The sequence below is a fragment of the Erpetoichthys calabaricus genome, chromosome 10 (assembly GCF_900747795.2).
Source record: "Erpetoichthys calabaricus chromosome 10, fErpCal1.3, whole genome shotgun sequence".
NCBI classification, from domain to species: Eukaryota; Metazoa; Chordata; class Cladistia; order Polypteriformes; family Polypteridae; genus Erpetoichthys; species Erpetoichthys calabaricus.
In genome coordinates this window covers 162,098,513-162,115,175 of record NC_041403.2, presented here as the reverse complement: position 1 = coordinate 162,115,175, position 16,663 = coordinate 162,098,513, and the positions used below count along the sequence as shown (strand labels likewise).

The following is a 16,663-nucleotide window of genomic DNA, read 5'->3' as shown; positions in this document are numbered from 1 at the left end:
AGCCTTGACTCTCTAAGAAGACAAGGAAAAACTCCCCAAAAAAAAAAACCCTTGTAGGGTAAAATGGAAGAAACCTCCGGAAAGGCAATTCAAAGAGAGACCAATTTCCAGGTAGGCTGGGCGTGCAGTGGGTGTCAAAAGAAGGGGGTCAATACAATACAATACAATACACAGAACAGAACAAATCCTCAATACAGTATAAAAATAAAAATTTTAGAAGTACGGAGCAGAATTTAACAGTAGATGATATCACATAATATGATTTGGATATATTTAGAGTCCTGGAGACATCATCCATCAAGCAGCCTCCCCCATTTGACCATTTCACAGCTGAAACAGCACTGGACCAGCCAATCCAATGAAAGGACCCCTCTACCCCACAATTCCTGCGATCCTCCATCTGCAATGACTTTACCTTATGCAGGCAAAACAACTTGACAGGTGGGCCGTGGCACCAAGTGCCACATTTGAGTACTGAGAAGAGAAACAGAATAGGTGAGGGTTAGTAACAAATTCTAACTATCATGTTACCTGTACAGTTAAATTGAGTACATTGAGTGGCAGCATTCTTCTAGCGGTGCTACAGTTTGGACACTCACCGGGCTGCATGGTAGTCTTCATAAGTAGCACCATTAGAATCTTTTGGGGGCCCCTGGAGGGAACTATTAGAAGTAGGCTCCTCTATTATTTCAGAACTCAGTCTGACCAGGAGGTTCTTCTTGAGCTATACCTCCGAAGTGACTCTTAGAAGGAGAAGGAAGAAGAGGAGGTTGGGAGCAGGCACTGATAACAGCGTGTTGCCGCACCCGAGTGCAGTATCAAGCACACGCTGCCTCAGCCGTGCTGTCTATTGAACTGCTCTCATACGGCAAACGCTTCAGTGCCATTCCTGTACGGACCTCGCAGTTCAGAAACAGTTTCATCCCAAGAACTATAAATGCACTCAATCAGTCCATCAAGTGTTCCTTAAAGGACTGTTAGTACTTATAAGTACAATCACCTCACTGTAAACTTGCGATACAGTTATAATATTGCACAACCTCAGCCACTTTATAAAGCGCGCATTTACACATGATGACAATATCATTTTAAGATGAAATGCAGAAAAATATTTTTATTATATTATACAGATAAAACTTTAAATTCATTTAAATAATCTATATTGTTTCAGTATCTATCCTATTGAAGGATAGATGAACAGAATAATTTAACACATACTACGAAGATATTTCAATGTTCCTTAAAAGTTTTGAAGAATCTGCATTCTCATCTTACAGATGGCTTAATGTCTATTACAGAGCTGATTGTGTGGTGATTGGGTATTTGGAGAAAGAAAAGTAAGGACAGGAATTGGGAGTTAGTACGTTTGAAAGAGACAGGAGTGCTGCAATAAATTATTTCATCGAAGGTCGTGCACGGCGCAGCAAGCATCTTGCGTGAGACATCAACAATCACTGTGTTCCCATGTTTAATAACATGCTTTAACTTCTATCATCATGAAAATGATATCACGTATACATCTCAGCATTTTAATTATTCAGAGAGTTGTAATATCACGAATGTAATGGATTCTGTGTCCAGTCAGAGGAGGAGAAAGCCCGTTTAAGAAGCACATAGTGATTCACACACAGAGCGCATAGAAGATCAAATACAAAACACAGCATTTAACGTGCTACTTTAGTTACGATGGGATTTGAGAGACTAGTGTATTAAACGATTTTAAGATGAAGTTTATGATGTTCTGCTTTAATGACAAAATAAACTACGTGATTAAAGTGGAAATTTCGAGATTAAAGTTTACATTTCGAGCTTTTTTCCCCACTGTGTGCCTATTTTTTTTGTCTGTACCCTAATAAGCTTTCATATGACACTCAGACAGTGGGCTACAACTCGCCTTTTTACGGCGACTTTGATATCTGACAACTTCTTTTTCATTTTGGGCACTGTGTGACTTTGTGAACTTGAGCTTTCGAGTTTCTCTGACATTCTATGTCACTTGATGAGCTTACTTTTGTTGTTTATACCACTTTTTAAACCAACAAATAGTACATTTTTCTTTGCCTCCACTTTATATTTGCTGAAATTCTTCTATTTTCCCCCGTGCTTTTGCCATTGTCTTTTCACAGAAGGCTGAGCTTAAGGGCTATTTATATTGATTTGCATATTCATAGAGGCATAATTCTGGGAGGAGTTGGGGCGGGACAGCAGGTGCGTGCACGTGTGTTACTTTTGATTTGCTTACACAACACACAACACTTTTTCTACATGGCCCTCCAATTTCAGGGCACCATAATATTTGGTACAATTGGTGTCACAGGTGTTTGTGATTCCTCAGGTGGGTTTCATGACTTCATAAGATACCTGTATAAGAGTCTGTAGTTGCAGTTGGTCAACATGAGGACAAGAGCTGTGCCAATGAAAGTCAAAGAAGCCATTATGAGGCTGAAGAACAAGAATAAAACCATTGGAGATATTGGGAAAACCTTAAGATGACCAGAGTCAACTGTCTGGAATATCATGAAGAAGAAAGAACACATTGGTGAGCTCAGTAATCACAAACGGACTGGTAGACCAAGGAGGACCAGCACTGCTGATGACAGATGAATCCTCACTGTGCTCAAGAAAAAGCCACAAATGCCTGTCTGATAGATGAGAAACAGTCTTTATGGGGCAAATGGGATCATATCTCAAAAGTTGTAAGTCACCTGGATAAAGGCATTAGTTCAATAATAAATAAAAATTTGAAGTCTAGTAAGAGATCTCATAAAATATCCCAATGCTTTTCAAACCAAATTCTCAATTTTCACTCCTCAGTCGTATCTTGTGTCTTCGGTTTGGACATGTGCAGAGGAGAGATGCTGAGTATATTGGGAGAAGGATGCTAAGGATAGAGCTGCCAGGCAAGAGAAAAAGAGGAAGGCCTAAGAGAAGGTTTATGGATGTGGTGAGAGAGGACATGCAGGTGATGGGTGTAACAGAACAAGATGGGGAGGACGGGAAGATATGGAAGGAGATGATCCGCTGTGGCAACTCCTAATGGGAGCAGCCGAAAGAAGAAGAAGAGTCGTATCTGGTGTCTCCTTTTTGCCTCAAGCTGTTTCTCTTAAGGGAATTCTAGGAGAGACATCTATGACACTGTTGATTCTTAAATGAAGAATAAATGAAAATCTCTCTTAACTCTTTGAGGGCTGAATATTTTTTCCAAAAAACGTAGTTTTCTGAAAAGCAATGGTGTCACACAGACATCAACATACAACGTGGCTTTGGCTGCCAGTTTGCCAAGAATGTGCGGCAGGCTTGCTTCCAGGCTGTCTTCACGTGGCTGGGGCAGCAACAGCGGTCACTGTCGCAGTGCTTTGCAATCTGGTTTCTACCTCTTGTCATTGTTAAGTGGCAGTCCTCCCAGGCGAACAGAGCCATAGGCGTGTCAGCTACTTGAACCTGTTCAGCACCACGAATAGCTGGGGACCAATCAGCTGAAGCCGGAACCTCACAATCGTTTTCGATCACTTTTATCAAAGTCAGTCTGACAAGTCATAGTCCAGTTCAGAGAGAACAGGCAAAATGTTGTCCCCGGAGTGTTCTGCTTTACACATTCACTTGGATCTTTGCCATTGTTTGTGCCTTTCTACTCATGGGAGTACAGGAAATCTCGGTCAAAACCAACAAAGCTAACTTTCTTTCTAGTAACAAGACACCAACTAGAACATAACGGTTGGTTTTGTCACAGTTGATTACTATCGTTAACTCCTCCTTTTGACAAAAGTTAACATCAGCCCTGAAAGAGTTAAGTTATGTGAGCCATCAAAGATCAACCTTTGAGAAGTAAAATTTTCTATGGGCTTCTGGCCCTCCAACCAAAATGTCAAAAACTCTTCCCATCCCAATATCCATATCCAATATGGCACTTAAAGCAAGTAGCAGATCTTCACTTCACACTTAACTACATCTATAATAATAATAATAATAATAATAATTCTTTACATTTATATATAATGCTTCTCTGACACCAAATACCCATTCTATACAATTTTCACAATGTTTGTGTTTGTCACATCTTTCACTGCCATGAGGAAAAAAATCTGGGATTTAACCAAATCATTTCAACAGCACAATTTAGCACATCTTCAGTCCACACTTCACAACTTCAAACTCTACCATCACCAAGGTGAACAAACCCAGTTACCATCATAGCCTCAAGTGACCAGCCCTGTCTGAGAAGTTTGCCTTTCATTGTCCTCTCTGCTCCGGATTCCTTGACTGAATGATGATATCTTTTGTGTTTAAAACTTTCTCTAAATGAATGGAAGACGGTCGCTCTGAAATGAAAATGAGCGCTCAGCTGCTGCAGCCCACTTTGTGAAAAGCAACACCGCCCTCTTGTGGTGCAAGTTCAACCCTAACAGCACTTTCATGGTCTTCCTTGTTTCACTCAGGTTGGTGTCTCGTTTTTGATCATAAGGATGTCCTAAAGAAATAAATAAATAAAGCTTGTCTTTTTGCAATGCTTGTTTTGGCAGTCAAAAATACATGATACAAACTAGACAATCAATTCAAATAGGCAATCACTTTTAAATAATATTTTAAAATGTTTTAAACGTTTCAATGGGGACATCTGTTACAGAACAGAAACCTTCTTTGTAAAACCTTTGTATATAAAATCAGTAAATGTTGTTTTGTTTTTTTCTTTCAAATTGAATTAGGAAGGTAGTGAAAAATAAGGGGCAGTTACACCAATCAGCCACAGCATTAAAACCACCTGCCTATTATTGTTTAGGTCCAATTTGTGCCAGCAAAACAGTCCATCGAGGCACCTCTGAAGGTGTCAACAGCAGATCCTGTAAGTCCTGTAAGCTGCGAGGTGGGGCCTCCATGGATCAGACTTGCTTTTCCAGCACATCCAGTAGATGCTTGATCAGATTTGGGATTTGGGGAATTTGGAGGCCAAGTCAACAACTTCAACTCTTCACCATGTTCCTCAAACCATTCCTGAACAACAACCAAAACAATTTATTTCTTTTATAATCAAAAATCACACAAGTTTCTTTGACAATGGGCCCTGTTTGTTGACAGCCTCTAGCCTTGACATCCTAAGAAGACAAGAAAAAGCTCCAAAAAAAATATTGGAAAAGGCAATTCAGAGAGAAAGAGGCCACTGCCATCTTGAAGGAGTGTAGAAGTTCTGCAACAATCTTTAGGCAGATGGTACGTGTCAAAGTAACATACACACCAACGCCAGGACCCAACGTTTCCCAGCAAAACAATGCCTAGAGCATCACACTGCCTCCACCGGTTTGCCTTCTTCCCAAAGTGCATCCTGCCGCCATCTCTTCCCCAAGAGCTAAAAGAAAATGAGGTTCATCACACCAATCTGCCTTCTTTCATCAGAGGATCTCCTTTTTATGTCAGCTGAGGAAATTCAATTCTCCTTCAAGCAATTTTGGTCCAGTTCTACACAGCCATCATCAAGTCCATTTTGACATCATCTGGGACGGACTGGTTTGGTGCTCCCACTATTCTGGATAAGGCCAAACTGAAGCGCATCATTCAAACATGTGAAAAGATTATAGGATGCAGCTTACCTCACATTCTAGTCCTGTATGAGTCCAAGGTAAGGAAATGTGCCGCAAAAATCATCGCTGATCTGACTCACCCAGGGCATCACCTATTCCAGATACTTCCCACCAGCAAACATGAATGCTAAAACGACATATCACCTAACCAGTTTCTTTCCACGTGCAGTTAATTTGACTAAATAGGTCTGAGCTTCTACTCAGTATCTTGTGATTGAGTAAAAACAGTGCAAGATCCAAGAAGAAATGTCGGGGCTCCAACCTGGTCATCCCCATTTAATCAAATGACACAAAAATAATCGAAGAGGACATAAGAAATTTGAGAAACGAGAGGAGATGTTTCAGTCCATCAAGCTCGTTTGTTCCGCTAATAGTTAAACTGTCCCCACATCTCATCCAGATTCTTCTTATAAGGTTGTTGAAGTTTCTGCCTCAACTCCATGTCACAGTAGTTTGCTCAAGAGTCCCACAACTCTTTGTGTAAAGAAGTGTTTCTTGCCTTCAGTCTTAAATGCAGTTCCCCTTCATTTCAACTGATGTCCTCAAGTATGTGATTCACCCTGAAGCTGAAAGAATGTTGCTGCATCTGCTTTATCAATGTCTTTGTGGATCTTAAATACCTGAATGATGTCCCCATGCAGTCTCCTCTGCTCGAGACTAAACAGGTTTGACTCTCTGAGGCTGTCACAGCAGGATGTGTCCTCAACCTCTGAGATGCACTTGCTTGTTCTCTGGGCACAGCTTCAAGCGCTGCTGTCTTTCTTGTACTGTGGTGACCAGAACTGCACACTAAACTCCAGATGTTGTCTCACTAGTGCATTGTATAGTTTGAACATAACATCCATCGACTTAAATTCAAGTTTCTTCTTTATATAACCTAATATTTTATTTGCCTTTTTAATTGCTCCTATGCATTGCTATGCATGTTGTCCTGTTTAATATTTAAGAAAAGTAAATGAAGCTTACACCTATCTTGGTATTGTTGCCGAAGCTAGTGGGCCAAAATAAAAAGGGAAATCTCAAAAAAATTGCTGGACTCAATGCATTGAGGAGCTTCACATTATGAGTAGTCTATCAGCCAAATGGCACCACCCTCTGGGAACCCAGGGTCTTTATAGTTGGCAAATTGAAAGGGATGGAGCTAGGTGCCCACACGGAGTGGTGGGACAAAAGGAGAGAAGTCAGTTAGCGGTATCACCCCTTCTCGTCTAAGCGGGTCATTACAAACCTCGACAAGAGCCCCGGAGAAGGTCCATTGATGCACATATGTAACACTGTATAGAACTTATTATGAATTTAAAATAAATTAATGTTCATTCTGGAACCTTCAGGTGGATGGGTCTTTTCGGAATCAGAAATGGTTCCTCTATGACATCACTGTGAATGACCATCAACAATGTATCTGGCATCTTTACTTTTTAAGAGTGCAGTGGGCATTGCATGGGTGCCCATAATGAGGCTCGGTCATTACATTGTGACTGCCAGTTTCTCCTGGTAGGGGTGTACTAAAGTAAACCACTCTACCTTCAAGGTGAGTGGCCTTAAGTACAATGTTGACAGAGGTGCATCACTACATAAATCTTCCATTCCCACTTCAAAACTTTTTGTCCCCAGCTGGAGGAAGCCATGTTAGATGAGTGTGGTGCATAAATATCTGGTGATGCATGGGATTAAATCCACGTACCAGCACATGTAAATCAATGAGCAACGTAGCTACAAGCATGCATCATCTTCATCTTGATACAATGTTAGAGCAAGGTATTTGAACAGGTGGGCTGGGGTTAGCAATGCACAAAGCAGGCACACTTCAAAGAGTTAATATTAAGAATAATCTGTGAGACATCAGGGGTGAGCGTCTGAGTTAAGAACCTGCACAATCAGTGGAGTTGTTTTCTTGATTGTCAAGTCTGCACGGGGGGCTAAATTAGCTTTGTCAGCACTGAGAGATGGTGATGGGCCACTGGCATGGTGTTTTTTTCTGCTTGCTGGCAATTTTGTGTTTTTACTTTCAGCTCTTATATTTTGCACCGTAGGGTCATTTTACCTCGCTAGTTTGCTGGGCCCTTTCATCTTTGTGGTCACAGATTTTCTGTTGCAAGCAACACTTTCATGAGAGGTGAGTTCACACCTTTATTTAATTCTCATGTCTTACATACATACACACAAACACACATAAATCTACAAGTCTAGTGTGTATATATAATATTATTGTAATTATTATAATATAATATGAATTATATATATTATGGCTTGGCATCCTTTGGCCCCATTACCTTAACCAGCCAGCAGGTCAGGACAATAGAGAGATCGGGGAGGCTCCATATCTTATCTGCATGCTCTCCCAACCTGCTAGATAGCAGCATCCCTGGGCCTTGGTACCCACTGGAACACCAGCAGGGAATGCTGGGAACTGTAGTCCAGGGGGGCAGCCCTGTTGGGGTCCATGGGTGCTGCCAGGGGGTTCTGCATGGAGCTACACTGCTTACTTTATGGGATTTCCATATGACCCGGAATTGCTTCCAATGGGCAATGCGCTGGCACCAGATGTACAAACAGGTCTAAGATAAAAGAAGCCGATCGACCTCACCTAGATGAGTTGGAGTGAGACGTGAATAACAGTCAAAGCTCACGTTGGAGGTGTGGAGGGGAAGTAAGAAAGAGAGAGAAAGAAAAGAATTGTATTGTGCTTGTGCCACTATCAGAAGAAAGCCTTTGTAAGGAATTGGTCTATTACACTTTGTATTTGCACCTGGGACTTGTGTCTGTGAGGTTCTTTCTGGTGTTTGAGGTGCTGCAATGTCCCCTATATATATATATATATATATATATATATATATATATATATATATATATATATATATATATAATGCTTTCCATTTAAGAATTATGGAAGCTATTGTGCTCTCTGAAAGCTTCAATACTGCAGAAATATTTTGGTATCTTTCCTCTGATCTTTGCCTAAAACCAATCCTCTCTCTGGGCTCTTTAGGTGGGTTGATTTTAGCTCAGCTGTGGGATCATCAATGGACGGGTGTTTGCCTCTCCTAATCGGTGCAATTATCAATTGAACTGAGCATAGACGGACCCCAGACAAGCTGTAGAAACATCTCAATGACCATCAGTAGAATGAGTCGCAATGAAGTCAGATTTTAAGTGTCATAGCAACAAGCCTGAATAGTTGTGTCAAGGGGATATTTCAATTTTTTTATTTTTAATAAATTTGCAAACATTTGTAAAAGTGTGCATGCGCTTTGTCATTGTGGGGTATTGAGTGTTGATTGAATAGATAAAAATTTAATTTAAATGAGTTTATCACAGGGTTACAACATAGGAAAATATGTTAAAAAAAAAAGTTAACAGGTCTGCATAACGTCTAAATCTGATATATCGCATTATGGCTGGACAACAGCAAACAGAGTTGGATAAGGATTGTGGTGTCTATGGTGTGACCACGCAGGGGTGCACAGCTCCCCAGATACCTGACACAACAGGCACAGACACAATTGCCACACAACAGAAGGCTTTATTATTTCAGTGGGAAATGCTTCTCAAGCATTTCCCACCTGCAGTGCACAGTACACAGCCCAGTAAAATACAGTCCCAAGCACACGGTACTTTGTCTTTCTTCTCTATCTTTATCCTTCCATCTTCACTCCTCCTGGCCAGCATTGTCCCTCTTCCTCCCAACTCTGGCTCCCCGAATGGAGAGAGGAGACTTCTTTTATTCAGATTCCCGGGAGTACTTCGGGTACCGCATAATTGTGACCACCGCTGTATACAATGATTGAGAGATTTCAGGTTTTGGTTTTTAATAAACTTGGAAACGTTTCTGAAAGCATATTGTGGCTTTGTCATTATGGGTTATTGAGTGTGTGCTGTAGATTGAGAGGCAAAATTGGCAAATATGCCTGTTTAAAAGTAATGGAGAAAGTGAAAATGTCTGAATGCCTTCTGAATCCACCGCAGATGCCAATGAATATCCACTTCTCTCTGAGCTCCGCTTTACATGCCACACACACCTCTAATTTTCATGCTTATATTAAAGTTTTTCTAACTGCTACCCAAATGTAAATTTTTTTGTCGCCAACTGTCACTCACTTCTCATTTCTCTTGTAGTGCTTATGCACAAGTGCTTTCTTGCATTGCCTTCAAAGCCAAATATCCATCCATCCATCCATCCTCTTCCATTTATCCGAGGTCAGGTCGCGGGGGCAGCAGCTTGAGCAGAGATGCCCAGACTTCCCTCTCCCGGCCACTTCTTCTAGCTCTTCTGGGAGAATCCCGAGGCGTTCCCAGGCCAGTCGAGAGACATAGTCCCTCCAGCGTGTCCTGGGTCTTCCCCGGGGCCTCCTCCCAGTTGGATGTGCCCGGAACACCTCACCAGGGAGGCGTCCAGGAGGCATCCTGATCAGATGCCCGAGCCACCTCATCTGACTCCTCTCGATGCGGAGGAGCAGCGGCTCTATTCTGAGCCCCTCCCGGATGACTGAGCTTCTCACCCTATCTTAAAGGGAGAGCCCAGACACCCTGCGGAGGAAACTCATTTCAGCCGCTTGTATTCGTGATCTCGTTCTTTCGGTCACTACCCATAGCTCATGACCATAGGTGAGGGTAGGAACATAGATCGACCAGTAAATTGAGAGCTTTGCCTTACAGCTCAGCTCCTTTTTCACCACGATAGACCGATGCAGAGCCCACATCACTGCGGACGCCGCACCGATCTGCCTGTCGATCTCACACTCCATTCTTCCCTCACTCGTGAACAAGACCTCGATACTTGAACTCCTCCACCTGGTGCAGGATCTCGCTCCCAACCCTAAGAGGGCACTCCACCTTTTTCCGGGTGAGGTCCATGGTCTCGGATTTGGAGGTGCTGATTCCCATCCCAGCCGCTTCACACTCAGCTGTGAACCGATCCAGAGAGAGCTGAAGATCACGGCCTGATGAAGCAAACAGGACAACATCATCTGCAAAATGCAGTGACCCAATCCTGAGTCCACCAAGCCGGACCCCCTCAACACCCTGGCTGCGCCTAGAAATTCTGTCCATAAAAGTTATGAACAGAATCGGTGACAAAGGGCAGCCCTGGCGGAGTCAAAGCCAAAATATAGTCATATTTACTACTTAGCAAAAAAAAGAGCAAACAAAGTGTCCACCATCAGTTGAAATAGGTGAGGAGGAAATGTGCAGATTAAGTGCATGGTTAGACTGATAGGACTGAGTTAGATGCTTCATCCTCTCTCCTCTTGCTCCATTTCATCAAGATGGAGCGAGGGCACCTTCGGCAGGTTCATGCAGTTGGCTAGAAGTCTGCGCTTTTAGCCATAAGCACCACACTCGACAAACACTCCTGAAAAAGAAATGAGGCCTGTGTGTGATATGAATGCTACAAAAGAGCCAGTGTTCAATCTCGATTTAGATTAGATACACTTTGTTAATATTATTTGTGCTTCTTTTGAGCTCAGGTACCTTCCCCAGGAGACCACATCAGCTGCTATGGACTGGTAGAACATTTCCAGCAGTTTGATGAACACATTAAAAGACCTGAAAGTCTCCTTAGCAAGTTCACTCTGCTCTGGCCCTCGTGTTGTCAGACCAGTCCAGTTTTCTGGTACTTGTAGCTCTGCACCATTTCCACATCCTGCTCCTGAGTGGTGACTGGTGGTTTCAGAAGCTTCTAGGCATGCCGGAAGTCCACCAGCCGCTCTTTTGTCTTGCTGATGTTGAGTTGCAGGTTGTTGTCCCTGCACCACAAGACAAAGCCCTCCACAGCCTTTAGAACATTAGAACATCAGAACACTCTAGACAAGAACAGGCCATTCAGTCCAACAAAGTTTGCCAGTTCTATCCACTTATTTCATCCAAGAAAACATCAAGTCGAGTTTTAAAAGTCCCTAACGTTTTACTGTCTACCACACTACTTGGTTGCTTATTCCAAGTGTCTATCATTCTTTGTGTAAAGAAAAACTTCCTAATGTTTGTGCGAAATTTACCCTTCACAAGTTTCCAACTGTGTCCCCGTGTTCTTGATGAACTCATTTTAAAGTCACCGTCTCGATCCACTGGACTAATTCCCTTCATAATTTTAAACATTTCAGTCATGTCACCTCTTAATCTTCTTTTACTTAAACTGTAAAGGCTCAGCTCTATTAATCTTTTCTCATAATTCATCCCCTGTAGCCCTGGACTCAGCCTAGTTGCTCTTCTCTGGACCTCTCTCTAGTGCTGTTATGTCCTTTTTGTAGCCTGGATACCAAAACTGCACCCAGGACTCCAGATGAGGCCTCACCAGAGTGTTATAAAGCTTGAGCAGAACCTCCTGTGACTTGTACTCCACTCCTCAAGGCGCTATATAACCTGACACTCTGTTTGCCTTCTTAATGGCTTCTGAACACTGTCTGGAAGTCGATAGCTTGGAGTCCTCTATGACTCCTAAATCCTTCTCATAAGGTGGACTCTCGATTTCAGACCACCCATTGTGTATTCAAACCTAACATTTTTACTTCCTATGTGTAATATTTGACATTACATTTCATCTGCCACAAATCTGCCCAAGCTTGTCTGCTGTCCAAGTCCTTCTGTGTTGATATAACGGATTCCAAATTATCTTGTAATCCACCTATCTTGGTATCATCTGCAAACTGAACCAGCTTGTTACTTATATTCCTATCTAAATCATTTCTATATATTAAAAATAGCAGCTGCCCTATCACTGCCCCCTGCTGATCAACACTCTTAACATCTGCCAATTCTGATGAGGTTCCTCGCACCATCACCCTCTGCTTCCTGTGTCTGAGCCAATTCTGCACCCATCTAAAAACATCACCCTAAACTCCCACTTCTTTAATTTGATGCCCAACCTCTCATGTGGCACCTTATCAAATGCTTTATGAAAGTCAATATAAATAATCTCATCTGCTCCACTTTGATCGTATCCTTTTGTTGCCTCCTCATAGAATTCCAGCATGTTAGTAAAACACAATCTCCCTCATCCAAACCCATGCTGACTGTTCAGAATAACTCCTGTCCTTGCCAGGTGTTGCTCGATCTTATCCTTAATAATTCCTTACATTCATTTTCCTGTGATGCATGTTACGCTTACTGGCCTATAGTTGCTTGGTCTGCCCTGTCACCCTTTTTATACAATGGGATGATATTTGCCATTTTCCAGTCCTTCGGAATCTCTCCAGTGCGCAGTGACTTCCTAAAGATATGTGCCTTCCTGTACTCTGATTCACCTCCATTAGTAATGCAGCCTATGAGAGACAAGTCATTTACAAACAGGAAGGGAGACAGGACAATTCCCTGAAGTTCTCCAGTATTACGCACCACCATTTCTGACACACAGTCCCTCAGCCTCACAAACTGCTATCTGTTGGTCAGGAAGTCTGTCATCCAGGACATTGTGGGAGCATCAAGACTCAAAGTATGGAGCTTTACCCCAACCCCCGTTCCATGAGGCAGCATGGTGAAATTTCCAGCTTGGTGTCTGTCCCAAGCTGTCAGATACCTAGAGAAGAGAGAGGGTTACTGTCAGGAAGGACTTCTGTTTCTAAAACTTTACACAAAACCTTAATGATGGAATCAATCCAATCAGCTTCAGAAAACAACAACTTTGTAAGAAATTTTTGAACACTTTGAAATCACGTCTGTTTTGTTTGTCTACTACCTCCCGACTCACCGGTACGAGAAAACCCTGACATATGATATATGACTCGACTTTTCGTGAAGTCTACTTGCGCAAGACATTGAGCTTTTTGCGGTCCTCCTCCCCCACCAACTCTACTATTGTTGGCCCTTTAGACCCCAAATATCCTTATTATTAGGCCATACTCTGTTAGGCCCTAAACCTGAAAATTAAGGGTACTGTACAATGGCTGACCCTGCACTCTGACCCCCACAGGTCATACGAGAAGACAATTTCCCCCTCAGGGATTAACAAAGCATATCAAAATAAAAAAAAAAATAAAAAATTGGGACAATATTACGTGAAGGACAATCAGAAGGACTTGAAGTTGTTCAGACAACATTAGCCCAACCCCAGGGGTTCTCCCCTAATGGGATAGGAGGGATCAAAGTTACTCCTTTTCACAAAACTTCAAAAATATCGGGACTAGCAATATAGGTACGTGGAGTGTCATTTTTTGCAGTTTCAAGGTTGCTGATCACAAATATGATCTTATTTTTTTAATTTTAATTCTGTACCGCTGTTCCCAGCCCTCTAAGAGCCACTCCAAGAAGGTTGAAAACAGCAAATTTCACACATAAGCTTGTGGGTTATCCTTTTAGACTGTTTCATGAACAGTGGTTATGAATATGATGTTAAATTTGAGAAGCTGTGCTACCCCGTCTAAGAGAGGCTGAAAATCTAAATAACTAACCTGGACCTCAGCGTTAAAGTCTGTAGAGCACCACCTGTGGGAATGTATTTTGTATTGCATCCACCTTAAAAAAAAAAACATATATGAGTCTGTGCGTCCTTCACGTTGATTTTGATATTCCCACTTGTGTGTATTCACGACACTCAAAGTGTATTTTTGAATATCATTTTTTTCTCTGTTCACTGTGGATATTTTTCACTATTGTAACAATTCTTGAGTCTTGAACTTGTGGAGGAATAAAAACAACCTTTTTTTTAACATCAGATACCTTTCTTGTGCCATTATTTGGTTTCTTTCTCCACCTCTCGCTATACCCTTGGATCTGGTTACCTGTTACCTGCAAGCTGACTGTCTCCACGGTAGGTTTATGACAAAAGAGTTGTGAGTTGTGAAGAAAATGCACAATTATATAAGTTTATCAAATCATTATGAAAAGGCATCTAATATACCAGTGGTTCTCAAACTGTGGGGTGGGCCCCCCTAGGGGGCGTGCATAGTAACAAAAAGGGGGGCGTGAAGATGTGAAAAAAAGAAAACAAGAACCTAAAATATATGAAAAATACATCTATTGAAACCAAAACAAATTAACTTAAAATACATTCTGATGATAGAAAAATAAATATAGAGTTAGATAAATGTCGATAAAAGTTAAGTAGGTATAATAAAATATGCATCTATGATATATCATTAATTAAAAAAGAACAATTTGGTATTAGTGTGCACCTTTCAAAAAAATGTTAGGGGGGCGCGATTAAAACTGTTATGAAAACTCTGGTCGCAAATACTTAAAGGTTGAGAAACGCTGTAATATACAATGCCATTATTGTATAATCATCACAGGTTTTATTTCAAAATGGCAGCATTAGGTGAAGGTTAGGTGAATTGACGATCCTAAAATGGCCCTCATCAGTGTGTGGTGTTTGTATGTGTGTTTGCTTTGAGATGGACTGGCGTCTTGTCTGTGGTTTGTCCTTGCCTTGCCTACTATGCTAAGTGGAGTAGCCCCCCGCGACCCTCCAAACCCCATAGTGCGACCCTGTTCAGGAGTAAATGGGTTAGAAAATGACTGACTGACATTTCCGAATTCTCATTTAATGCCAGTGTAACAAGAGAATATCTAATCTCCCTAATATGTAGTGCCTTTTCCATCTCTCTATTGTACAGTGCTTTCACATTCATCAATCTGTCTATTATATAGTGCTTTTCACGTCTATAGAGTGCCTTTTAAATCTCTCTGTTGTATAGTGTCTTTCACATCTATCTGTCTATCAGTTATATAGTGCCTTTCTTATCTATCTATCTATCTATCTATTGTGATACAACTTTGACAAACAGCATTTAAAAAAAGCAATATTCTCAGTAATTCTAACTTCAATCTCTATATAATTAGAAAAATTCTGTATTACATGTTTCAGTGTATTATTTCATTCGTCTGTATTTATTAAGCTTCTAAATATCCTCTTGGGACAAATAAACTTTTTATCAATCTATGTATCTATCTATTATGTAGTACATTTCACATCTGTCTACCTATTTATCTATCGTGCTTTTCACATCGATCTTTTTCAGAAACCTGTTACGCAGCAGTGTCTAAATAAAATGCTTTACATTCAGAATTAAAAGAATGTACGTATTTGAAATATCCCAGGAAGAGTATAAACATCAGGTATGTAAACTAATTTATATTAGACTACCGTTTAAGATTAAGCAGAGTTGTCTCTGGTATACAACATTTAAAAGTGCCGTATGGAGATGCCGGGGATTGAACCCGGGGCCTCATACATGCAAAGCATGCGCTCTACCACTGAGCTACATCCCCACCATATACCCATGATCTCTGCGGTCACAATGAGAACATACTGACCTCCAGTATTAAATACTAGTAATGCGAGTTCCTTGTTTTATTTCTTTATTTTTTTTCCTCGAGAGGAAGGGATTTCGGTTATTTTTCCCGATTGTTTCCTTAAGTATTTTGAACTCAGTAGCCCGAATAACTCCGTCAGTAGAGCGTCAGACTTCCCGGTCAAGTCTCCATTTGAGCGGTAATGCAAATTTTAGAAGGAAAAATTGAACCGCTGTTTTCGCTCAGGTCATTTATAACGTAAAATTGAAAACGGATATCACCCAAACTTCTTCTGAGCATTAAAGGAACCGAAAGCAATACGTTACGCGAAAATAAACGAGTTATTTATTAAAGGTTTACATCCTTTTGCTGCAACCACGCATGTAATCTAGTAATGACAAACAAGGAATTAAAAATACATTAAAGACATAGACGTTCTGGATTTAAAATGAAAGAATACGAACGAGTGTTAGGTGCGGATCAGTGTAAGGGGTCCAAGTCTTTCTTGTTTTAATCGGTAATCGTGTTTTCTGCATTTATGTTTAACTTGGGTTTAATATTGATATGATTCCCTGTATCTTTTTTTTTCAGTGCTATAACTCCTGTTGTTACATGTTGATTGTTGGTTAAGCGCTTTAAACATTAGAAAGGCGTTATATAACTAAGGGAGCCTTTAATGTAGGCGGGGCGTTTTTAAAAGTCGACACTTCCGCCCGAACAGGGACTTGAACCCTGGACCCTCAGATTAAAAGTCTGATGCTCTACCGACTGAGCTATCCGGGCTCTTAAAACTTGACGTACCCACGTTTCTCAATCACTGGGTTGCGACTTTTTTTTTTTTTTTTGTTCTGGGGTGCTGCTAGTGG

General features: G+C 41.2%; 2 non-coding genes across 2 annotated transcripts; both read right to left on the bottom strand.

The window, feature by feature from the left end:
• Positions 1–15,701: 15,701 nt before the first annotated feature.
• Positions 15,702–15,773, bottom strand: trnaa-ugc (transfer RNA alanine (anticodon UGC)). Its single transcript has one exon. It is a non-coding gene; the product is annotated as a tRNA-Ala (tRNA).
• Positions 15,774–16,507: 734 nt separating this feature from the next.
• Positions 16,508–16,580, bottom strand: trnak-uuu (transfer RNA lysine (anticodon UUU)). Its single transcript has one exon. It is a non-coding gene; the product is annotated as a tRNA-Lys (tRNA).
• Positions 16,581–16,663: the final 83 nt, after the last annotated feature.